At 35.6% G+C, this 27,324-nt stretch overlaps 1 non-coding gene across 1 annotated transcript; it reads right to left on the reverse strand.

Annotated features, from left to right (window-relative positions):
* Nucleotides 1-6,253: 6,253 nt before the first annotated feature.
* LOC143645330 (U6 spliceosomal RNA) lies at nucleotides 6,254-6,357 on the reverse strand. Its single transcript, XR_013157053.1, has one exon. It is a non-coding gene; the product is annotated as a U6 spliceosomal RNA (small nuclear RNA).
* Nucleotides 6,358-27,324: the final 20,967 nt, after the last annotated feature.

Raw genomic sequence — 27,324 nt, forward strand, 5'->3', positions numbered from 1 at the left:
AGCCAGCTCACCTGGGACAGAACAGTCTCTTCAATAAATGGTGCCTGGAGAACTGGATATCCATAAGTAAAAGAATGAAAGAAGACCCGTATCTCACACCTTATACAAAAATTGACTCAAAATGGATCAAAGATCTAAACATTAGGTCTAAGACCATAAAACAGTTAGAGGAAAATGTAGGGAGATATCTTACGAATCTTACAACTGGAGGCGGTTTTATGGACCTTAAACCTAAAGCAAGAGCACTGAAGAAAGAAATAAATAAATGGGAGCTCCTCAAAATTAAACACTTTTGTGCATCAAAGAACTTCATCAAGAAAGTAGAAAGACAGCCTACACAATGGGAGACAATATTTGGAAACGACATATCAGATAAAGGTCTAGTATCCAGAATTTATAAAGAGATTGTTCAACTCAACAACAAAAAGACAGCCAACCCAATTACAAAATGGGAAAAAGACTTGAACAGACACCTACCAGAAGAGGAAATACGGATGGCCAAGAGGCACATGAAGAGATGCTCAATGTCCCTGGCCATTAGAGAAATGCAAATCAAAACCACAATGAGATATCATCTCACACCCACCAGAATGGCCATTATCAACAAAACAGAAAATGACAAGTGCTGGAGAGGATGCGGAGAAAGAGGCACACTTATCCACTGTTGGTGGGAATGTCAAAGGGTGCAACCACTGTGGAAGGCAGTTTGGCGGTTCCTCAAAAAGCTGAATATAGAATTGCCATACGACCCAGCAATACCATTGCTAGGTATCTATTCAAAGGACTTAAGGGCAAAGACACAAACGGACATTTGCACACCAATGTTTATAGCAGCGTTATTTACAATTGCAAAGAGATGGAAACAGCCAAAATCTCCATCAACAGAAGAGTGGCTAAACAAACTGTGGTATATACATACGATGGAATATTATGCAGCTTTAAGACAAGATAAACTTATGAACCATGTAATAACATGGATGGACCTAGAGAATATTATGCTGAGTGAATCCAGCCAAAAACTAAAGGACAAATACTGTATGGTCCCACTGATGTGAACGGACATTCGAGAATAAACTTGAAATATGTCATTGGTAACAGAGTTCAGCAGGAGTTAGAAACAGGGTAAGACAATGGGTAATTGAAGCTGAAGGGATACAGACTGTGCAACAGGACTAGATACAAAAACTCAAAAATGGACAGCACAATAATACCTAATTGTAAAGTAATCATGTTAAAACACTGAATGAAGCTGCATCTGAGCTATAGGGTTTTTTTTTGTTTTTGTTTGCTTGTTTGTTTGTTGTTGTTTTTTATTATTATTACTACTTTTATTTCTTTTCTTTATATTAACATTTTATATCTTTTTCTGTTGTGTTGCTAGTTCCTCTAAACCGATGCAAATGTACTAAGAAACGATAATCATGCATCTATGTGATGATGTTAAGAATTACTGAGTGCATATGTAGAATGGTATGATTTCTAAATGTTGTGTTAATTTCTTTTTTTTTTCTTTCCGTTAATAAAAATAAAAAAAAAAGTATATTACAGAAACTATGTGGTTTTAATGTATATAAGAATTCATATTGTTTTAACTTTAGAAGGCTGTTTGGAACAAGTCTATCATCAAAGATGAAACAAAAATTCTGATCAAAATAAAACATTCAATATTTTTCAATTTGGAATATCATTCATGAAAGCCTATTAGCCAAAATACTTTATATTTTCTGCTTTTGTTCTCAGTAGGGACAAGAAAAGGGTAGTTCTATGATATTAAATGTAAATACGCTTTGGATCAAAGCATAGAATTTCTATCAAGGTTTCCTGAGTGAACTAGTTTTAGGGGAAATATTGTTCTGTTTAAAATCATTTCACCTTTTCCACTGTTTCCATATTTTAACTCCTCAATCTCTTTTATCTTTCTGAATTATACATTAGCTATGAGGAATCAAATGTAATAGAATGACCTAAGAAGCTATCTTAAAAAGACTGATTTTTTGATAATTGTATTTGGTATCTGTTTCACTTTTCAAACATCTTCAAACTTTTTATACCCCATCAACTGAGCTATGTGTGCTCAATTTATTCACCAACATAACCTTTTCATTTTATGTTAGGCAATTTTTCTTTATTATGGAGAGTAAAGAGTCTCATCTTGATTGTTTGGTACATGCTAAAAACTGAATACCTCCCCTAAATTTTACTTCTTGAGTCAAAGCATCTATTGAGTATGACATCAAGGAAAATCAAAGATTCTTCTTATTTTCTTAATTTAGCAACATTTCTGAAAGCAGAAACCTGGTTCCTTCAGAGCTTGGAGTGAGAAGATATAGAAAAGAGTATTACCTGAGCTTGCTCTTTGTGCCTTTTATAAGCAAAGACCTCCATTCATGAGCAGGGCTGACAAAATTGTTTCTCTCTAAGCGTCCACAGTTAAGCAGCATGTGATATAATGATTTCTACTGAGGCAAGATCAGAATCAGATCTCTAAACAGATGATAATAATATTTCTCAAAAGGGAATGGAGGGATAGGAAAGATGAAACCATGCCTTAAGGAGCTCTTGAGGCAATTAGATTCATAACCACTTAATCTCCTTCATCTAATTAAAAAGCACTTTTAATAGTGAGAAATTTGATGAAAATATTCATTCTCTCTACCTATTTACAACATTTTTAAAGAAATGATCTCGGATTTGAGAATACATGTGAAAATATTACTTATGGGGATGGACTGTTAATTCTATTTTTTAAAGAACTGAAGATAGTCAGAGCTCAACTGGCTGAAAAATATTAGGGTAGAACTTCTGCAGATGGGAGAAAGTGAATGAGAAGGATTGGACTCTGAGCTGAAAAGTCCATGCCCTGGGATCTGTGGCTGTCAATTCCCCAAGCCATGGGCATACCCAGTTGCATCACATTAACATTTCAGGCAAGTGACTCCAAGGTGGGGTAGCATTACTGATGCCATCCACAAAAGGGTGTTAGGAGGCTAATCGCTGCTGCACACACAGACACAGCTGTTCAGACCTGTCTCCCACCTGCATTCTCATTTCCCCTATTCTGGCTTGCTGAAGAGGAGGGGAAGGGTAGAGACAAGACTGCTTCTGTTCGTTTCTTTTTTTCAAATAATCTTACAGTAAACTATCTGCTATGAGGTTATGTAGGGGCTATGGACTGACGTATTTTTAAAAATGTTATTTTTGCTCATCACTATTCCTCAAATGAAACATGGGATGCTCTTAAACTTATATTTGCTAAATGAATGAAATCTCTGATTGGTTCTACAACCCATGTTCTCTTTACATTTATAGCTGTGAAAAGAATAAAGATGATAATAATAATAATAATTTCTATGTCCCAGACATATCCCTCTTAAAAATATTGTCTTTTATCCCTAATTGCTCAGAAAGATTAAGAAAATTATTCAATGTCCCACAGCTTTACCCCAGATAATTTTATTTCAGTGGCAGAATTTTTTTAATCACTACAGGTACTATTTCATTTGTAGAACAAGGGTCACTGAAACAATTATCCATGAAATTTTACAGTCCAACTAAAGAGAGATGAATATAAACTCAGAGTAGAGCCACTAAATGCTTTCTGATATTAAGATTTTATTCCCAAACCTGCCTTGTTCTTTATCTAAGGAAAGAATGAGTTACTTGAAAAAATAGTAGCCTTCATGGCTTCTTAATATCATAACTAGGATGAAAGAATTGGCAGTTCCCTTAGAATGCCACCTGGGTGAGAGCACCTGGCCCACTAAAGTGAAGGTCTTATTCATGGAGCACATATGATGGTATAACAAATCAATGCATTGTTTTACCATAGCTTGATGTAATTCAGACGCCAAACTACCTCCACTTGTTCAGAGTTCATGCTTCTAAATAATCTTGACTTGTCATTAGATTTGCTTGTAAGGAAAGAAAACACTGACTCTAAATACAAGTAGATTATTTGATAGTCATATTTCTCAATGTAAATTAATTCATTGGTATCGTGATTCTCACACATAATTATCTTGTGGCTCCATTATATTAAATTTGAACTTGAATAGAAAGGTTCCATACCACATTTTTTTTACAGAAATAGTTTTCATTTTTCACATTGGCATATAATTCTTCAGTTAATAAAAACTATATTTTTTATATATTGCCATGTTCCAAATGCAAGGGAAAAATACATCCCAGGGTAGATTAAAATGCTTCTTGATACAGAAGAGGATCCCGATATGCATATATGTATTCCAGAAATCACTCTTGTAGGGATGAAAAATGGCATAATTTTGCTATAAGGGATATTCATTAAAAAAAAAGTTGGAAATACAAACGATCTTTCAGTCAAGAACTGAAAATTAACATAAAGTATTGGCAATACCTCAGATAAATTTGCATAACAGAGCCAAATGAATCAAGTCTCAGACTGTTTTCTGCAAAATCTCTTTATTTGCTCTACTAAAAGCTTAATTTTTCGGTAAGAATTGCCTCATTGTTAAAGATACTAAATTCCTTTCCTGATGGAGGTAAAATATTTGACCCCTGGCATTGTTTTGTTAGCTTGTTTTTCTCTTTTTTAAACAATAATTATCTTATGATATTGTAATTATCTATGTGAAACTTGAAATTTACCACAGATAGGTGGTTTTGGTAACTCTGCAAGTCACAAAAAATATTTTTCTTTCAGTATTTCTTCATTATTCATGTAGTTGCATGTACATTTCTGTGTGTAACAATAAATACTATATGGTACTTTCCCTTGATGAGCTCTCAGAATATTAGGGAAGGCAGATATATAAGCATATAAACACATGCTAATTTTATGACCTAAATAACAATTATATCGAACAGTCAACTAAGCATGTGTTTAACCAGATTCCTTATATATTCTGACATAGTTGTGGATTTGCTGCTTTGATTTTTTTGGATGCATCCTACTGCTTGACCCTTGCATTCAGTATTCTGATAGAATATAGCAAGATCATTACCACAAAAGCATCTGTCTCTATGGCTGAAAAAACACTGTAAGTGTCACTGCAGATAGAGTGAGTTTCCCACATCCAACAGAAATACCAGAAACGCAATAAAGAATTTTTCAGATATCCATATTAAAGTAGATGCAATCCCTTCATGTAGAAAATAGGCAATAATCCACTCTGCTATCAAGCTCTGTCACTTTTGGCATGTTTTTCAATTTTTATTTTTTTCAGGTAGTGATTAAATAAAGACATAAGCTGCCCAACAAAATAAGCAAAACAGACCAGATGCTTTCAACTACAAATAAATCCAACTCCTGGCAAAGTACTGCCCACATCAAAAATCAATACTGAGAAATGGACTCCGCAGAACAAATTAACTGCACTAGTGACCTGGACTTGTTCTGCAAACTTTTGTTCTGTTGTTGTTTAACCCTTGTTGAGATAGCAATCTAATCAAGGAACAGAGGCTTATCTATTTAATTAACTCTTACATTATCAAACTTCATAGTATGTAAAAGCATGGTGTAGTATGTCTTAGCAATCAAGATACTTTTTAAACAAAATATCTATTTTTTGTTTGTTTTTGATGTTAAGATTTCCAGGACATTCTTTGATGACTTTATTTAAACTGCAAAACAGAATATTACATTTAAGAAGCTGAGGATTTATGACTTGCTATTCCTTGTTAGGTAAAAGGAAATAATCATCTTAAAAGGACTCTTGCATGATTTCCTTTTATCTATCTCCCATGAGTATCACAAAATGAACATATTGGAGCAATAATTTTACTGACCCTGGGAAATAATCCATCTTTAACTTACAGTGCTTTGCCCAGTTGCTTTGTGATTGCTGTGTTTAACAAAATTTGTTGAAATAAATTTACCTGAATTTATCAACAAGCAACGTTCTATAAATGGAAAACTTAAAAAATGCTTTCTTGTCCTAATAGCTATACCTTAGTTTAAACATTTTTCACAACCTTGACTTGAACTTGTGATTGAAAAATAAGAAAGAATTCTTGTGGTAATAATGTCACGGTCTATCCATTTCAAATTATATTGGTAGGAAGTATCAATTATTTGCACATTAAAGAAAAGAAAATTTCTAAATTTTTTTTCAAAATTATGGTTGCAAAGTGATGTAGAGCCAAACAGAATCTGGCTTCATTCTTCCTTTTAGTATACTTCCTCAACTCTTCCCAGGTCTCAAAGACAGTGCAGACTGAATTCGATATAAGAAAGAAACTATTAATTTTTATTTGTTTTTTTTTTATTTTTTTAAAAAATATGGAATGCTTCACGAATTTGCATGTCATCCTTATGCAGGGGCCATGCTAATCTCCGTATCGTTCCAATTTTAGTATATATGCTGCCGAAGTGAGCACAGAAACTATTACTTTTAAAACTTCAAGGACACATTTAAAAAACATAGAAAGAAAAATGTCAATTTCATTTCTCTCAAAGGTGTTCAGGAGTTCTCAACTGGAACCCATGACAAAATGAGTGGCTGCTCACGGAACAACTGGAAGTGATGGAAATAATGCACAGCACGGAGGAGGGGCTTCAGATTCAACTCCCTGGAAAGACACCTAAGCTCTTTGATTATGTGCTAGAAAAAGTTTTTCCTGGAAATGTTATTCAGAGGTTCAGTAGGAATATGGGTATATATGTGGAGGCCAACACATGCATTTATATATGGCTTCATATGTGAAGCTCTATGTTTTTATATAGAGAAATATTTGTTCATACAATTAAAAATATTTTAAGAGCAAAACTGCTGGGTATGCATAAAGAATATGGGCTCTGCAGGAGATGCAACCCCCTTTAATGTTGAGAAAATTATTTATATTTCATATTAATTGAAACAAATATATGTAGTCTAAAAAAGTTAATAAATATTGTACTTTTCAACATGTAAAAACATTACTATTTAAATATATAGCATATACGTTTTTTAATGTTATGCCATTAAGAAACTCAGTTTCATACCGAGGACCATGGAGAGTCTACCTTTGTAGGTCTGTTTGGATCACAGCAACAATTGCACAATGTGCTTAGCATAACATCTGACACATAGTAAAAGTTGTGATTGTTAGCTGTAGTATGACTATTGTTATCAGTAGTGACATTAACAGGCCATGATAATCTATATCTATTATTTGTGTCTTATACATTGCAAAATGTTCGATATGTAAAAAGAACATATATATTGAGTCTTTTACGTACCACCCATTGCTGTAAATGATTCATGTATGTTAATTCATTTAATACTCACAGCAACCCTTATTTATGGATGAGAAAACTGAAAGATAACATACTCCAAGAACATATCCAAGAACTTGCATAAAACTACGTTGCTAGCAGAAGCAGGTTTCTATGCGAGGTCATACAGTTATAGATCTGTCTTCCTAATCACCAAAGATGTTGCATATTTATATATCAATATTCTTATTCATACTACACACAAATACACACATGTGCATATATACATTTATATGCCTCTTGCATCTGTGTATAAATGTATGCAATATAGATACTTGATATTATATATGTGTGTACATATATTCATGCCTTCTTCTACTTTCTCACAATTACTATTTCCCATATCCTTGGTTCAGTTTCCTAAAATGAATGATTGAGGATAATAATAATACATTATTGCTTGTTTCCATAGGCTAGGAAAGTTTCTAGTACAGAGGGCAGAGATCAATTTGGACTAGCTCGGGAATAAACAATAGGAGACTTATTAGCTCATGTAGCCAAATCAGAGCATACTAGTGGAATCAGTGACTTGGGGGCAATGAAGACAAGGTGTTTGGATGTTCTCAGTACTCTCTTTCATTATCTCTCGGAGTCTCATCCTTATGTGTTAGCTCCATCCTTTACTATTACACAATACACACCAAATGGGATTTTTCAGCACATCAGGCATCATGGCCAGAGGCTATTCAAGACTGACAGTCTTCCAATTTGTTTTAAGCAGTATGAAATCCTCCTCATCAGCTTCACTTAGAAAAGTTTCAGAGTAGGATTCTGAATGGTCTGTCTTGGGCTGCATGTGCACTATTGGCCCAATTACTATGTATAAATGGATGAGGTCAAATGTCCATTCTTGTGACGAGGGGAGCTAGGGACAGTGACTGGCAACCTTCAACAGAACCACAGTGTTAGGATGAGGAAGGAGAAATTCTCTCACAGATAGGAAGTGTTATAATGGGCAAACGAAACAACATATGCTAGTTTTTGCTATGATTGTGAAGTCCATGGGAACTGGGGGAGAACATGGGGTGACCCCTTCCAGCCAGCTAGCTGATCCTGAGATCAAGTCTGCCCTGGTTCTAGCTGAGGTTTGGCGCCATTTTTTTGTGGCAGTTGCATCCCCCAGCTTAAACGTTCATGGAAATATCATGGACTTTGAATTTAGTGATTCCAGATATCTCCCCGTTAGCTGATACACTTTTCAAGGTTTAGGTTATGCGTTAGGAGCTTCATGTTTTTACTGTCTGTATTCCCACTTCCTGACGGGGTTGTTTGCTATTACCCAACCAAGAACCTCCAGAACATGTTCTCCCATAGCCTCTGTTTTAAATGTCCCCTTCCACTCACACTGCAGCTATGTAAAAACTGTAGTTTGTCCCTTTTGAGAACCAGGCTTGGGAAGTCTGAAGCCAATCCATTACTTAGTAGACGAAATTCAGTAATGATAGGTTTATTAATAGTAGTTTTGGCTCTTCTCCATTCAGGTAGATCTTGGCCACTCTGCATTACTCATACTTTGGTCTAATCAATTGGTATAGTTTTTTCTCCATATCTCATTTTAAGAAACTCCAATAGCTGCATTATTAAAATTTTTATTGATATTCCTGATAGTTTGCACATTCCATTTGCTATAAAAAGTTTGAGTTTTCTGAAACAAGTCCTTCATACCCAGATAGTCTCCTTTTATTTTTATCTCAACCTTTTAAGCCCCCAGAACAGACCTGTTAGCACACATACTTCAAATACTAATCCATTAGATTTTGGGTTTTCCCCAATAATTAAATTTTAAAAGCATGTTTAAATATCTACATAACTGTATTTAGCACAATTAAAAATATTAACTTTCTTGTTTGAAATCCTAACAAAATGAAATAGTTCATTAAAAAACAGGAAATCTATACGGAAAGACAAACACATATACAGAATTTTGTGTTATTGGCTTCTATTTTGTCAAGTTGGAGCTCTTCAGCTAAACTGGAGAGCTGTTCAAATTATAAAATTTGAATAACTAAATAATAAAATCCTAATTTCATTCACTATAATGTCCTAAATGTACTTCTATTTAAATTAAATATCTATATATACACACACGAATAAATATTATATATATAAACATAAACACATATATGCATATGTACATACATACACACACACAAACACAAATACATATATACCTGTTTCATCAACTAATGCATGCACATGTCCATCTAGAGTCCCTTTCCAGAAGGAGGCACTCATTTCTTGCTCCCTGTGTCCTAGTCTGGGAATTACCTTAAGCTTAATAGATGGGAGGGTAGACCATAGCCAGTGATTTGTATATTTAGGAGTTCAAAAATTTAACCCTTTGCCTTAATTTGACACAACTCCAAGGGGCCATCTCAGCTCCAGAGCTTTCTGTGGGATCAGCTGAGGCTTATGTTGAAATTGTGAGAACATCCCAACATCCCCATCTGCCCAGTCCTGCTTCCCAAGAGTGCTTACCCATGAAATTCCAACGTCCAAATTTCTATTTTAGTAAGTCTGTTCAAGGCATGGGTGCTGGTTTGAAACTGTTGTGCACCACAGAACAGCCTTGCTCTGCTAACCCTGATTCAATACTGTAGGGTGGGACTTTTTCATGTGAATGTGACACACCCAATTCTGGGTGTGACCTTTTGATTTGATGGAGATGTGATTCCACCCATTCGAAGTGTACCTTGATTAATATACTCAAGCCCTTAGAAGAGCTGACACAGGGTTCATGGACAGGAGAGAGCTTTGATGCAGACATTTGGAAATACGGAAGTCCCCAGGAGACACCAGGAGCTGAGAGAGCCCTCAGAAGTGAGACAGGAACCACAGGTGAGGGGACTTCCCGTGTGCTTTTCTATGAGATGCTATGCTACAAGATGAAATCCAAAGTTTTGCCCTGAAGCAGCTAAATCAGGACCTACAGATGTTTAGAGAGGCAGCCACTGGAATCAGAAGCTGGAAGCAACGGAGTGGGAATAAGCGCCAGCAGGTGCCAGCCACGTGCCTTCTCATGCGACAGATGTCAGCCTTTCTTCAGAGTCAAGGAATCTCTCTCTGGATGCCTTAGTTTAGACATTTTTAAGGCCTTAGAACTATAAATGTGTAGCTTAATAAATCCTCTTTTTAAAAGCCAATCTACTACTGGTATTTTGTATTCCAGTAGTCTTAGCAAACTAAAACAGCATGAAACCTGAGATGACATATTTATATACAAGTATTCACATTTAGACCCTTTAAAGCTTATTAAAAACTTGTGTGTCATTCATGTATTCAAATATGTATTTGTTAGTCAGTATCTATTTAGTATCCATACTAGACATAATAGTATATATTTGAGACTAAATTTTGTGCATTATCTTCAAAAAGTTTATATTTAATAACATTTAGTATTCAAATGAATTTATGAAAAGAATTATGAGATTATAAAATGTTACTAATTTTATATCTCCTTCTCAAAAATTATGGGCACTATCAATTTAATTTCTGTCAAAGTTCATGGGAAGGGAGACGTAAGACAGAGGAACAAAAGACAAAACAATCATATTTTTTAGAAATATGCGAATTAGCTCTTACTCCATTATTGGTGAGAATTCAATGTGAGCCTGCTCTGATTTAGACAAAACATGCTTTACAGGAACAGTGAAGGAGGCAAGTAAAAGTGACCAAACCTTTGAGAACAACAGTTGTGTTCTCACAGATACAGGCAATACTGTGCCTCTTAAGAATAAATAAAAAATAAAAGCACCCTATAAGAACTCTCAACTTTTACCAGGGAAGTGAGGCCAGGGAGAGGAAACACAGACAGGCTGGCAGGGGGACAGATGGGGATGAGAACCAGAGCTAGAAAAGCTTAATGATGATCTCTGAAAAATAAGTATATAAGTAATAATAAGTATAGCCAAGAAGTAAGGAAGGTTACAGACAAGGCTGACAATACAGTTAATTTTAGAGTAACAATATAAGTAATAGTTATAGATTATCGAGTAGTTTTAAATTTCTTGCCTTTATGATTTGTACATATTCAAAACATCTGTTTTTTTTGAGAAATTTAAAATCAGAAAACACACAAAGAATAATGTAAGAAATATCAACCTTCCCACCACCAGGTAAACTGGTGGTAAAAGAATTGCTACTGTTCTGAATATTTTGCAGTTTCCCCTGAAATTATTTTTTATAATTAGACAACAAAAGTTGACACATATTCTTCTTTATCAGCCATGTACAATTTCCCTTCCAAGATAACTACTATCATTCTTTATGGCTATATATTCATAAATACCATGTGGTATCAATTTGCTTACGCATTTTTAAGTTTATACAACTATTATCATACTCTGTGCAACACTCTGCAAATTACTTTTGTTTTTCCATGTTATGAGGTTGTAATCCACCCGTGGTGATCCACATAATCTAGTTTACTCATTTGAAAGGCATGTGCATACATTATTCATAGAACTTTTTTTTTTACCTCTTTGATTTTCATTAAAAAAATATTTTTATTGACAAAACAACATACAAATAGAAACATTTCTAACAAATATTCCATACATGGTGTACAATCAATGGCTCACAACATCATCACACAGTTGTATATTCATCATCATGATCATTTTTTAGAACATTTGCATCAGTCCAGAAAAGAAATAAAAGGAAAAAAGAAAAAACGAATACATCCCATAACACTTAACCCTCCCTTTCATTGACCACTAGTATTTCCATCTAACCAATTTATTTTCATCTTTGTTCACCCTATTGTTTATTTTTTATATCCATTTTTTTTATCTACTCATATCAGATTGACAGTGATTTGTGTTGCTTCCAAAATTTAACATTATAAACTGTGCCAGTTAGGATTTGGAAAGGGTCACATGGAGCACTCAACTTTCTAATTTGAATGGATTTTTAAATAATAAAGTAACAATTTGCCAAAGAGTTATCAGGGTGTAGGAATCCATCAAAGGGGATCATGCAACATTCTGTGGCTACCCTGGAAAAGGCAGCTACGTGACGAGAGTTGCCTGATGGCACTGCGACTTTAGTAGAAGAATACAGGCAACCACCAGTACCTCTACAAGGAGGAAACCAGGCAACAAGTATTCTAATCTCTTCATTCTTTTGTCCTCAAATCTAACTGTGCCTGACAGACACAACCCAGATGGAACCTGGTGGAAAAGATAGGCCACTGGTGCAGGGCGGAGGCTCAGGACACAGAGACAGGACAGAGAAAGGTGCAGAGGGGATCTGAGGGAGCAAACAGAAGACAGATAGTATCCCCAAACCACTCTAGTAATTTGAAATATAAACATATATGTGCTTGTGTCAAAGCCATTTTATTAGATATTTATTATTATTAGATACTTATTATTCTTAGGTCAACTGTCCTCCCAAATAGCTACAGTATTGAAAAATGTAAAAATAATAAGGATAAAAATAGAATCTTCCCTCTTTTTGCTCTTAGATGATTCAGGGAGTGTTCCATTGGTGTGTATGTGTATTTGTGCAGCTCCCAAGCTTAGGAATTTGAAAGACATAAAAAAGTACTTCCCTACTGAGAAAGCTTTGTAATTTAGCTCTTTTCTATGGATGAAACAGATTCAAGAGAGTAAAAATAAATCTTAATTGAGTTTTATCCATTAAATAGTTTCGAATTTTCTTTACTTTAAGTTTATTTTCCATTGAAAAATAGTCAAAGAAATCAGACGAAGCTTTTTCTCATTTCAAAATACTGACTTAGTACACCACTTGGGACATCCTTTTTTCCAGGGTTTTATATTTTATATATAAAGTGACTGTAATAAAATGAAAGCTGTGAACTCCCAAGTGCCAGCTTGAAAATAGTAACAAAACTGACAAGAACATAAAAAGATATAAATATAATTTATTTACCAACCATGAGCTTGTCATTTTCCCTAGGGATCCTGTCATTTAAAAGACATTTCTTCCTCTACTCTTTGCTTTGTTTTCACAGCTATACACACAGCTGACGAATACATCTCTGAAAATAAAAATTTCTACCACATCTCAGGGAGTCAGAATTCCTGCAGAGAAAGAAAAAAACCTTTCTAGCCTCAAAATTTAGCAGGGGAAAGTTGGTGAGTAAGAACAGATGACAGACTACAGTTTTACATGACTTCTTCTAAGTATGACTTCTAGTTTTATCCATCTACTATTTACTGAGGTCCTACTCCATACTATCCCAGCCTGGTTAAAAATAGATACTTTCTAATCTTCAAAACCTTTGAAATGTTGGTATTATGATCCTCACCTTAAAGAACAAACTGGGTCTCCAAGAATTTAAGTGACTTGCACAAAGCAAAAGTGCTGTATCTAGTACTCCTGCAAGGGAATGCTGATTTCCTAAGCCTATGATTGTTGACGTTAATGCTTTCAATTCTTATAAAAGCCTACACTTTTCATATTATGCATGGGCACATACAAACAACTTTTTAAAAGATCTCTTCACTAGAGAAACATAGAAAGTAAACAAGGAAAAATTTGCTTTAGATCCCTCCACTTAAAACAAATCATTGTAAGTAATATGTAAGTCTCCCTCTCTTTGCAACCAAAGATATCCTTTCTTATTATTCTGCCAAAATTTACACAGTTATTTATATATCTTCTGTCTTCCTCTATTCCATCTATTTCCTAATTGCATTATGATGACCAAGTCGTACCATCATCGCACTGATGACAGATGAAGATTTCAAGCTGTACACTGCCTCCTGCTGGGCAGTAGAGTGCATAGCAGGAGCTTGAAGGGGGCAGTGACCACATGCACCACCTCTGTGCTATGGTCTGTCCAGGAGAGCTATGGTCCTGCCTATCTCCATTCCTAACCCACCACCATCTGTGCAATATTGACTGTGGGAAGAGGTAAGGTGGAGTGAAAAGTGGCTGGGCAGAGCTTCTCATCCCGTGGGATATATTCACAAGTAGAAGGTGTTTAATTCAGGAAGCGTGGCTCAGGATGCTTATCTGAGAAGCTGTGTAAAGATTAGCCAGTTCAGAAAGACTCAAGACAGAAACCTCAGAGGAGACGGCTGCACTGATCCAGGAGAGAAGTATCAAGGGCTCCTATAAATTGAGTGGATGCAGCCTTGAAGATAAAATGAAGACCGTGAGAAACAGATGGTAACAGAATCAAGAAGAATATTGCAATTGATCAGATGGTGCATAAGAGAAGGAAAAATCAAAGACTATCTGAAAACTTAAAATCTGGGAAATAGACTTTCATGAATGCTGTTATCAGGATAGGATCATATTTGGGAGGGGAATTTTGGATTATTAAACTTAATCTACTGGGTAGATATCCAGTGAAAAGACAGTTTGGGAATAGGGATTAATATTTGAAAGGGTTCAGGACCATAGAAACAGTGTAGAATGAGAAGATAGTATTTATTAGTATTAAGGCTTTAAATTACAATTTCATTATAACTACTATTGTGCTGGTTTGAAAGGGTGTATGGACCCTAGAAAAGCCATGTTTTAATCAAAAATCCCATTTTGTAAAGGCAGAATAATCCCTATTCAATACTATATGTTTGAAACTGTAATCAGATCATCTCCCTGGAGATGTGATTTAATCAAGAGTGGTTGTTAAACTGGATTAGGTGATGACATGTCTCCACCCAACTGGGTGGGTCTTGATAAGTTTCTGGAATTCTATAAAAAAGGAAATATTTTTGGAGAATGAAGGAGATTTGGAGAGAGCAGAGAATACTGGAGCACCACAAACCTCTGGAAATGAAGAATGAAAACGCCTCCCTGGGAGCTTTCATGAAACAGGAAGCCAGGAGAGAAAGCTAGCAGATGACGCCGTGCTCGCCATGTGCCCTTCCAGCTGAGAGAGAAGCCCTGACTGTGTTCGCCATGTGCCTTCTCACTTGAGAGAGAAACCCTGAACTTCATTGGCCTTCTTGAACCAAGGTACCTTTCCCGGATGGCTTAGATTGGACATTTCTATAGACTTGTTTTAATTCAGACACTTTCTTGGCCTTAGAACTGTAGAGTAGCAACTTATTAAATTCCCCTTTTTAAAAGCCATTCTGTTTTGGGTATAGTGCATTCTGGCAGCTAGCAGACTAGAACAGCTACCTCCTAGGAAAGTCTTTAAACCTCACATTTATCCTTGATTTAAATAATATTTTAAATTATTTCTCAGAAGGAGGCACTGAGAGATTAAATTACTCATCCAAATCAACAGCACAGTCAAGGACCAATACGGGCAGAGCCTACGTCTTTCAGCAGCACTAGGCCACCTCTTTCATATTGACTCAGAGATATTTACCTGTTACTCTTTCTTTGGACAAATTCTTTAGTCACCACAATACCAAATATTAACAATACCTCTTTCTGCCTAGAAGGAACATTAGAGCATCCTAATGTTGTCACACTTTGCTAGAACGAGTAAGGTACTATATACCAGGGCTAAAATTAGGATAAAACTCAAATATTTTAGTATATCTTCTTCATATAAGCAAAAAAGATTAAATGTTTAACACTGGTCACCCACCAGACTTATTAGGCTTCCTTTTCCACACGTCCACTGAAATTTCTCTAACCATAACCAAGTGATCTCTTAATTTTCAAATCCAACAATGCCCTTCTAATTGTACATAATTTGACTCTGTGATATTTGCACCAGCAACACTGAATCTTCTTAAATTTCTCCCATCCATTGACTTTCATTACTTTCCTTGTTTTCTTTCTTCTTCTCTGGTGATTTTTTTCTCACTTATATTTGTTGGCCTTCATTTTCCAATTACCTTTCAAGTATAAGCATTAACCACGTTTGACCTTTGCCTTTAATAATGTTTCCTGGACCATCGTAAACTGCCTTCTAAAAGGATTACTTGGGTTTAATCACTCCATAGCCCATCCTCCCAATATTTCCTGCATATTACTGTCTCATAAACTTTTCTAAAATACAAATCAGATGCTTCTTTCTTTGCTTAAAGCTGTTCATTGGTTTGCAATGAGATAAACTTTATGCCAAACTCTTGAGCAATGTTAAAACCTTTTTTCCATCTGGGCCTCGCCTTCGTCTTCTGCCTGATCAGCAGTATCCCCGGCACTGGCACTCTCTACTCTCAAATTGAAATATTTTTCTCCCAAATGCATCATGCACTCCCACGCCTCTGTACATTTTAGATATTTCCTGCCTAGTTTGCCTTGCCTACTTTCACAATATTTCAAAAGAGCGAGCTACAATCCCTATCCTACATGAAAGCTTTTCTAACAATCCTCCTAATAGCACTGCTATACATCACTCCTATGTCTCAGGGAAAGTACAGGAGTCTCCATGGTCTTATAGGACTGAAGTTGCATATTCTACATGAAAACTTTTCTAACTTCTCCTATATCACTCTGATATCCCAGGCAAACTTAAAGGCTTTTCCTCTATGGTTTCCTAGCACTGAGGTTACAGATCAATTAAAGGGTGTACTTTGGGGGGTTTTAATTGGTTTTGCTGTTAATGCTGTTTTTTCTTGCATAAGAAACTCAGCTTTCTATGAGGAGAAATGCTCTGTCACTCTTCAATAAAAGTACTGAGAAGTTGCCCTTGCATGCAGAAACTGCTTAATGACTAGGTATTGCAAGAGTAAACTGCACTGAGTAAGTTAAGCTTTCTGATTGAATATATAGTACAATACTGCTCTTCATTAATTATGTTTGCTATCAATAAATGCTTATTTTTGGCCTGAAAAATTAGTGGAAATATTGTTTCTAAGTATGCTATTCCTGTAGAATGCAGTTATAAGCAGGACCAAGGTCTATATATGTCAAATTTAAACAGAACACTGTGCTTCATGAAATGTGCCAAATTGACAATTCTAGGAATAGAAGTCTATTCTTGTCAAGTTGATTGTACACTTAAAAATGGTTATTGAGAAAATGAAAGGTTACTTATTTTTATATTTAAGAAATTTGTAGCCATTTATTTAGAGAGAGTAATTTCGGGGGGTTTCAGAACGGAGCCGCTTCCCCATTGAGTCATCATCTTTTATGGTCCTAAATGCTTACTAAATCTGAACTACCCTGGGGAGGGGGGTACATTCTCTTAGCAAGCAGTCAGTTACATTTCCATTCAGATAAAGAATAGAACAATTGTTCTTGCAGTATGCTGTTTGTCTCATAACTAAAAAAAAATGTGGCCAATTTTTGTGGTCTCTTAGAGTAAGGGTACACGTTTTGATGGCTGAAGTGAAGTCCTTTTAAATACAGAGATAATGAACAGTTTAAAGATACAACAGGAAAATCTTGAGACTTTTCCCTGTGGTTAGTGGGGACATTAAGAATTATTGTATCTTGAGTCTTTTAAATCCATAGTCCCATGATTCAGCTGTTAATAATTTTGTTAAATAGCTGCACAAAACTAACTTTAAAATGTTATCTGTTTTCACCTTGTGAAGGTGAAAGCATTGAGTCCAGGTGTCTGAATCACTGGGGAAGGAATGCTTAGAGGGTAGGAACCCCTAAATGGTGACTCTATTCTTAGATGTCTATATGAGGAATTTTGGACCTGTGGAGTCACTCTAAATTATCTATCCACTGTGGCAGAGAATTCCAAATCCTGTGCCCTGCGACATCGGAAAGTTGGTGTGTTTGCCCTCCAAGTATTCATAGAGCTTTAGTCACATTTCAGTGAAGGAAAAAAAGGCAGTTGCATTGTTACAAATTTAATGTTTACAATAACTATGAATATATTTACACTGTATAATTCCATCCTATTTAGTTAATATAAATATATGTTCAGTTGCATAAGAATATCTGTATATATACACAGATTTATATTTTATATACCATTACCTTAAGTGCCAAATCATGCAGTTGGACACTCATATGGAGATCATAAAAGAGATGGTTAGTGTAACCAGACAAATGCTAGTTTATATTTCAGATATGCCAGTTATTTGCTGCGTTACTATCTACACATAACTTCTCTGAGAATCAGTTTGCATGTATGTTTATGAGCGCATTTTCCCCCCAGTGAGAACAGTACAAATTATTTAGGTTTATTGTGAGAATAAAATGAAGTAATGAGTTTGACGTGACTGGCCACTGATAGGCAACCAATAAATAAAGAAGCATAATTAGAAATGCTATTACCTAGCAATGTTACATCACTAATTATAAGTAAGTAATAACAACAATTAACATGAATAGAGACAATATAAACTTCTCTAGTCTGTAATGAAATACAAAAAAATACAGGTAGGGTTAACTGCCTTGCATGTAATTTTTATTGAAAAATACTTTTCTTATACTTGATTTAGTTCTTTTTTTTTTTTACCAACCTAAGCAGTTTATTAACTACTCTGAAAACTTACAAAATTAATTCTGTACTTGACTATTGCTATTACACTACACATAGAAGTAAGTGGCTCATTGTATGGTATAAGACATATCAAAGATTTTTAAGGCAAGGGGAATGTTCTCTATCTATTCTTGGTTTCTTTTCTTACTGAAAGTGAGTGTTACAATAATATCATATGCTTCTCTCTGTCTCTGGAAATTGAGTATGATATCAAATCTCAAACTCTGAACTTCCACATACATTTAAAAAAATCAGATTTTTTTTTTTAATATTCGGTAAAGCACCTAGTGTGTTTCTGCATATGCTGGTTTTGCATGATTAATTTTATGGGAAGAAAGCAGCCACTGTTTAAGATAAATTAGCAATAATACTTTGCATTTCAAACTAGGAGTAATACACCAATTCTATCTTTTATAATATGAAAAATAATGGCTTTTAGATTTAACAGTTGCATAGATGCTGAGGTGAGGGGTGGGGCAGAGAGAACAACAGTCCACAGTGCTTTTCAATGTACAAGAACAGGAAGTAATACAGCTAATTTATCTCCAAATAGCAAATTGCTTTTGAGCAAATGGTCCACAAGGGTGCAATAAAAACAACAACATTAAAGAATCGTTGACATGGTAAATAATTAAGAGGTTGGTCAAGGACTTAATATAAAGTTTCTATTGTCTAATCTACACATTACTAAAGCCCAGGGGTGCACCTCTGGATACAGGAATGCGCTGCTATAATTTATTTGGCTGGAATAATGTTCCAACTCCAACACAGAGAATTTATTTAAATATTAAAAGTAAATCTGAATTGTGACTGAAGAACAGGAGCATTTTGCCTTGAGGTAATTCTTGTCCTTTATCACCCGTGATCATGAATCTTAATTGTGTGAAACAGAGAGTGAGGTTTGGTGGTAGAGAGGTGGAGGGTGGGAGAAGGAGACAGCTCGTGCAATTGTTTTAAGTCACTGATGCAACTACAGCAATAAAAATCAATGCAAAACCATTTTCACAAACAAATCAAACATTGAAGATAGGGAGGGTGACAGTGGAAAGCCTTTCTCATTTCCTTGACACACTGATGTCTAGTTATCCTTTTCCCCAAAACAATTACCATTGCTTTAGGATCTTCCCAGCAATATTTTAGGCATACGTATCTTCATCCAGAAAGGCAGTGTTATAGTTTGCTAGCTGCCAGAATTCAACACACCAGAGACAGATTGGCTTTCAATAAAAGGGAATTTATTTCATTAGTTCTTCAGAGGAAAGGCAGCTAACTTTCCACTGAGGCTCTTTCTTACATGGGAAGACACAAGGTGATCTCTTCTGGCTTTCTCTCCAGGCCTCTGGGTTCCAACAACTTTCCCTGGGGTAATTCCTTTCTGCATCTCCAAAGGCCTGGGCTGAGCTGTGCTATGTTGAGCTCTCTCATTTAAGCGCCAGCCAATTTAATCAAACATCATTCATTGCAGCAGACATGCCTCCTAGCCGACTGCAGATGTAATCAGCAACAGATGAGATTCACATGGCATTGGCTCAGGTCCACAGCAACAGAACTAGGTATCTTCACCTGGCCAAGTTGACAACTGAATCTAACTACCACAGGCAGGCAAAATGCTCTGAAATCTATCATAAACACAACCAAATATTTTGATGATTTTTATTTTCATCGATACAAAACTATCTTCCTTATTCGTAATGAATTATTTGTGTGTAATATATTTCATATATCCCTATGGACAGTTATTTAAATTGCTTGTGTTTTTTAATCCAGATAGAAAGTATTGCTTTTGCTTTCCATTAAATTAACTTAAATTTTATGAATTCTCAATTCTGTAATTTCCATCGTCTTAAAATTTAGAAATATCTATTTCTGAAAAATATTTCCCCCCCTAGGAAATCATAAACCTTCATTTTTACATCATTTAACCCAACAATGAAATTATTTGAGGGCTAGGATGCTGTAGGTGCTACAGATGCTGCAACTGCTCAGATGTCTCTACCCCTCCTGCAGATTTGTAATTGATGATCAATTTACTTAGCACTTCCAGGCAGACTCTTGGCTTGATTTCCTGTTTACTTTCCTCTCAAACTTTTTTTTAACTGCACAAACAACAACAGTAGAATTTTTTGTAAATAAAATGATTACCCTCCTTTTCACACAAATCACATATTTTCTTGCCTATTTCTTATCTTGCTGAGTAATAACTTCATGCACCTACAATTTTCTTTCTCTGTGCTCTCATGTGTACAAAAAATGCTAGGTTTACTATTCTGTATTTAAAAAATATGAGTCTATGTAGTGAGAAGAAATAAAAACAAATCATTTCAAAACCTGGTTTTACAAAGATTCAGACATCTGAAATATCCGATTTACCAGAATTGGTAATTTCTCCTAAAACTTAGCCTTGGAGACTTTCCATTCTCTGCCCCAAGAGTAGCAATCAGCTAGGGAGCTAATTATTAGAAGCAGCAAATAATTTTACAGATAGGTGGTACTTGAAAATTCATAAACACCAATGATTGCTTGAATTATAGAAAAGGAATTTGTCAAAAAAGAGGCATATTTTATCTATATTTGGTCTGCAGACCCTGCTGTTATTCAAAGAGAAGAATAAATTTGAGTACAACTTAAGATTTACTCATCTACTGGCATCGGCACAGGGAGCACATAACAGGTTCTTCATTGGAAGTCATATAGTTCAGTGGCTCAGAGAAGATCCCCCTGGGTTTAAATTCCGATTCTACCACTCAGTAGCTGTGTAACCTACAGCAAATTGGTTATCTTCTCTGTCTTCCTTTTTTTCTCTCTCTCTAAGAAAAATGGGGATAATGACTCCTATCATTAAAGGTTGGGATGAGGGTAAAATAAATTACTCAGACAAGACATGTCAGTGGTAAGAAGGTAGAGGGAGAAAGACTGAAATAACTGAATGAAATGCTTTTTCACTAGAGGTATTGTGAGCATCTGAGAATTTAAAAGAGTTGTGTTTTGAGGCCCATAATACAATGAAACACAGAAAGAGGAAAATGTTTACCTCTACTGCAGGGCAGTACGTATGGTGTCAGAATACACAGAGATCATGTACAAGAGTGACAGAGGAGGTGCCTGCACCGTTTGGAAGAAAAGAGTAGTCATGGCCACGGGAGACCACCTGAGCCAGTGGGAACACCCTAGGATTTGTAGAAATGTGGGCTGCTATATCTTGAGCCAGGGCTGTAGTGTTTTTTGCATTTACTGTTTAGTTATTATATCCAAAAGCGTTATGGATATTTTAAGTAGTTGTCTAATATTTTGAAGTTTGATTATTGATTACAATCAGCTAGGTGGATATTCTGAAATTATTATTGAGGTACAAATCAGATTTATTTTTGTCATTCATTCATTCTAAATCCACCCTTTAACTCTGTCTTATTCTTTGATCTCTTGGGATTTCTAGATAATCTCAAGTATAAAAGGTCTGCTCAAGTTGTAAACTTCAATCCCATATCCAACACGAAGGCCATCTTTTACTAATTACCAGGGCCAGCGAAGTATTGACCTGAGATCTTGCAAGTGGTTATGGTCTTGTCTTTCACCCTTACTCCCCCACCTCTTTAAGGTTTAGATTCCTCTGGGAGGAGGCAAGGAAGACAGAGAAGGAGAAAGGGAAAAGGATAAATTTCTCTAACCTGACTGGTGTGGCTATAGCCCTCTCTTAGCTGGTAATGTCTTCCAAGAGGCAGGTGGCATTGCTAGATGTCTTATGGGATCCATATATAGCTTATTCAAAGGGGTCTGCTGGGGCTAACTCAGTGCCTGGTTGCTTGACATAAGAAATCAGATTTGCTTTGACCACTTCTGACTCTTTTTCCTTTCACCACCCACCCTGCAAGTTCTCTACACTGCATCTTGTTGCTGTGTCATTGATATAAAGGCTACTGACTTGCAAAGTGGCTCAAATCTGGCTCCCTTCTGAAGGTTCTCCTGCCACACCTACTATAGATGCATAGGCTACCTCATTATAGACCCTGTATCTGCTCAGTCATTTATTTCTATTTCTCTGTAACCCCTGCTTAGGTGAATTTATACAAATGATAAGCAAATTAGTTGTAAAATCATAATACAAGGAGAATGAGACACTGATCTTCCCTTCTTGCAGGTATGACTGATAATTAAGATTGAATCTTTCAGTGAGACCACCCTTACTTGGTTTGAATATGCTTTTCTTGTAAATCCTGCACCCTCAATAATTCCTCTCTCTTAGTTAATTCCCTTGATACTAATATTTTACTGTGTAGGTGGGGGAGAATGATGCTGAGATCATGGTTGGGTAATAGGGCCATTTGGGCTATCTCATAATAGATCTTGAGTAAAGGTCTGCCCAAGGAAGAGTGACTTCCTTGGGCAATGAATTGTCTTTAGAGTTTAGGAGAGTACAGTACCCTTAAATTCAACTTTGGGACTCTCAGCCAAATGGAAAAAGCAGGAAAAATTTCATTTAACATTCTAGTAAAATATCATTGTCTTTAATTACGTGGTTTTTTGTCCCCTAAGTAAAAAAAAACAACTGAAATCTCTCAATAAACTCAATCTTTTGTGCCATGATCCTTTCCTACTATCTTCTATGGTTCTGTGGTCCACAGTTAAATAAAAACAACAAAATAAATAAAAAAGACCATCAATAGTCCAACCGCTTACTCTTCTAATAGTAATAGACTTTTTGTTCCTTTCATTACTAGGCCTGTACTTTTCTGGCATAGTCCTGACATACTTATTATTCAATTCATGTGTATTTTCTAAGGCAAAATTCAGGAGCAGTTAATAGTTTTAAGAAGTTGGATTTTTTGGTCATTTAAGTATTCAATTTGTACTTGCGAATAGGTGCTGAGTCTGTTGCATTGTTCCTAATAATAAGAAACTGCCACTATCTCAATTATCTCAATAGTAAATTATCTACAAATTAACTCTTCTACTTCTTTGAACTTCGGTAAATAATTCTGGTTCTAAAGTATAAGTATAGGCCCTTATTCAGATGCAATTCCATTTCAGCAACAAAGCAGGAAAATATGAAACAAATGTAATTGATACAACTGTATTTTAAACTTAATTATCTTAAACTCTCTGAATTATTTCTTATCTGTAAGAATTATTTCTGATCAGGTACACGTAATTCTATTTATATACATATACATATCTGTCTCTCTGTGTAGCCATCATCATCATCATCATCATCTATCAATGTTATTTCTTTAAAAACATTTAGCTCTTCTGATTCTAGACCCATGGTAATATTTGTAGGTGGATATTCTTCAAGTTTTATGCACATCTACTATTTTCCTTCTGATTTAATTAATAACATTTATATTTTGTACATGGTAGAATGTGCCCATCTAAAAACCTGTATCATATTATTACAAAACATTGATGCTGATTAAAGCATGCACCATTATCTTATGAATAACCACTATTTTACTTTAAAAGTGGCATAATATACCAAGTACAAGAAACAAGTGAGTTTATTCTTTCATTAAAGATTTAGTGTTTCGATCTGGAGTTGCTATTTATTCTAAATAATGGTGTCTTATACAGATAAAAAAGAAACCTACAATGAAGAGGTAATGGGACTTTTAGATGGGATACTTGTTTATCCTAAAACTATCAATACTGAGTTTCCAAGTTACAGTATGAATGAGAATGATGTTGAAATATCATGGAAGAATAAATTAAGACCTAAATTTGCCTGCAATTTAAACCAATCGGATGATGAAAGGAATAACCTGTTCTCTACCTCTAAGACTGCTACAGAACTCTAACCAATTAAAGGATACTGATCAAATGCAAGGTTCCATTCTACCAAGCACATTCATTTTAATTCAAGTTATCCAAAGCAAGTCAGAATGAAATGTCTGGACTTTGTAGCTGAATGTCTTTCTCTGATCTAGAGGTCAAGCTGACTCATCTGATACAGAACTTTATTTTGAGGAATAGTGACCAAAGCTGGGAACATGGAGATAGCCTGCATGATAGTGGCGGATCTTGAGATAAACAAAACATTCAACTAACTATACTGCATTTGTCAGCACTATGCACAAGGAAGTGCTTCGTCATTAATGCCATTGAGCTGACTTCAATGCCTGCCAGGAGTTGATGTATAAACTACTCATTCTCCTTACTCCTCCAATGATGTAACTCAGGTATGTGTTATTTCTATAATTTCCCCACGGTGTTATGCTCTAGTACTCACAGTGGTAAACTGCTTAATAACACCCCCTCCACACGTATTTCAAATATTTATTGACTACCTTCCTATATTAGTCAGGGTTCTCTAGGGAAACAGAACTGACAGTGTATAGATGTGTATATATATATAATGAAATTTTTATAGGAATTGGCTCACGTAAATGTGGGAATGGACAAGTCCAAATTTTGTAGGGCAGGCCACAAACTGGGAATTCCGATGAAGGTTTTTGATGCATTCCCCAAGAAAAGCTGATCAGCTGAATTAGACATGGAACTTTTCCCTTCTTGTCCCTTTTAGCGCAGGCTGGCAGTGGTTTTGCTCAAACAAATTTTGCAAAACCCTTGTTGGCTGTGCATCACACAAGCAGACTTTCCACAGATCCTTCCTGTGTAGCTGCATTTTCAATCTTGACTTCCTCTGAAATGGCTAAAGAGATACATGGTCAGCTAAACCCTCACATGGAGCCCTTTAATCCAGGGGCTTGTTTTCTGGAAGCTCAGGGAAATTTCTAGCCTTATTCTCAGAGCACATTATCTACATAGCCTTAGAATTTTCCAACCCTGCAATTTCTGGGTTTTTTTTTTTTGCTCCAGAGTTCAGTTTCAGCTATCCTTTTATTCTCTATAAAAAATTAGGCTGCAGTTTCCCCACTTAGCTTGGAAATCTCCTCAGCTAAAAAGCCACATTCACAGCTTTCAAGCTCTGCCTTCCAAATGACATCAGAACTCACCTCACCAAATTCTCTGCTACTTTAAAACAAGAATTACCTTTCCTCTAGTTTCTTGTAACACATTTGTCATTTTCTTCTATGGCCTCAATGTAAGTACCTTTAGCAACCATATTTCTATCAAGTCTCTTCAAAGCAATCAAGACCTTTTCTATCAAGTATTTCATAATTTTTCCAGCCTCTATCCATTATCCAATCCCAAATCCATGTCCACATTGTTTGGTATTTGCAATAGCAGGACCCACTCTCCTGGTATCCCAAATCTGTTTTACTTTCCTTGGCTGCTCAAGCAAATACTATGCAACAGTTCAGCTTAAACAATGGGAATTCATTAGATCACATATTTGAGACTAACAGAAAGACCAAATCAAGGTGTCGTCAAGGTGAAGCTTTCTTTTTGAAGACCAGTGTTCTGGGGATGGTTGCCAGTAAGCCTTGCTTCTTGGTTCATCTGTCACATGGAAGTGAACATGGTGGCCTCTCCTGGCCTTTCAGCTCCCTTCCAGGTTCCACAAAATTTTGACCTCTTGCTTCCAATGCCTTTTTCTCTCCCTCTATTTGAATTTTATTCTCCTTATAAAGGACTCCAGTAACAGGATTATGACCCATCCCAAATGAGCTGGGTCACATCTTAGCTGAAAAACCCTCATCAAAATGTTCTATTTACAACTGGGTTCACACCCATAGAAATGGATTAAGTTTAAGAACATGTTTTTCTGGGGTACACACAGCTCCAAACCACTATACTCCATCCTTCGAACTCCAAAGAAACAGATTCTTAAACTTAATCCTTTGGGAAAAATATACTTATAAAAACATAAAAGTTGAGCACATCATCCTAATATGTTAGTGAAAATTAATAACAAATTATTTAAAAGTAAACTAAACCCTGAAAGAAAAATTACTTAAGACTTAATTAAAACTAAAAATCAAATAATATATAATCTTTAAAAATAAGACTGCATTCTCAAACAATAAAAGCTGTTAATGTGGTCCTTTTCCAGTCCTCAATATATCATGCAAGAATCTCTTGTTGCTCTAAATCCTCTTTCTAATTCTTTTTACATATTTTCCTCTGATTGTATGTTCAAACAATCCCTTCTCTTGTTTGATAACCTTGACGTGTTCTTTTTTTAACAACCATTTTTTTAGAAGGAACTACAGTTTATTATTTACATGCAGTGTTGTGTTTAATCTTAAAATCTTGTTTTTCTACTTTGCCATTATCAAGTTTAGTGCCACTAAAGTTATATTTGCCTTCTACTTACTAAGTAAATCTTTAATTACAGTAAGAATCATTATTTCAATAAAAGCTATATCAGTCATGTTTTTGCCAATGAAACAAAAGCCAATCTGGGCATCCCAAATTGGAAATGCTGAAAACAGGGGAATAGAGTCTTTCCTTAAAATATTGGAAAAGATAGGAAGGAGAGCAAGGCCAGGGGTAAGACTAGGATGATTCATGAGAGCTACGATATAGCTCTGCAATCTCCATGACAGCGTGCACTGCTGATTTTTTCTTCTGCAACATGAAAGAAAATGACTATAAAGAGACTTTTCTACCTAAGAATTTTCAGCAACTGTGGCTAGAAAGTAAAAATGGCATCTCTTTCTCCTCTGCCTTCCAAACCTGGCTGAAGCACTCGTTCTTGGCAGACTGTGATCTGGAACTATACAGGGAAAACGATTATAGCAAATGCACTTCCAGTAGTCCCCACTTTCTATTCTGAAGAGGCTGTGAAACAAGGAGTGATGATGTTGGGTTGACCACAGACAATGCACCACCAAACTACTGCTTTATTTGTGATCATTTTTCTTTA

The sequence above is a fragment of the Tamandua tetradactyla genome, chromosome 8 (genome assembly GCF_023851605.1).
Source record: "Tamandua tetradactyla isolate mTamTet1 chromosome 8, mTamTet1.pri, whole genome shotgun sequence".
Taxonomy (NCBI): Eukaryota; Metazoa; Chordata; class Mammalia; order Pilosa; family Myrmecophagidae; genus Tamandua; species Tamandua tetradactyla.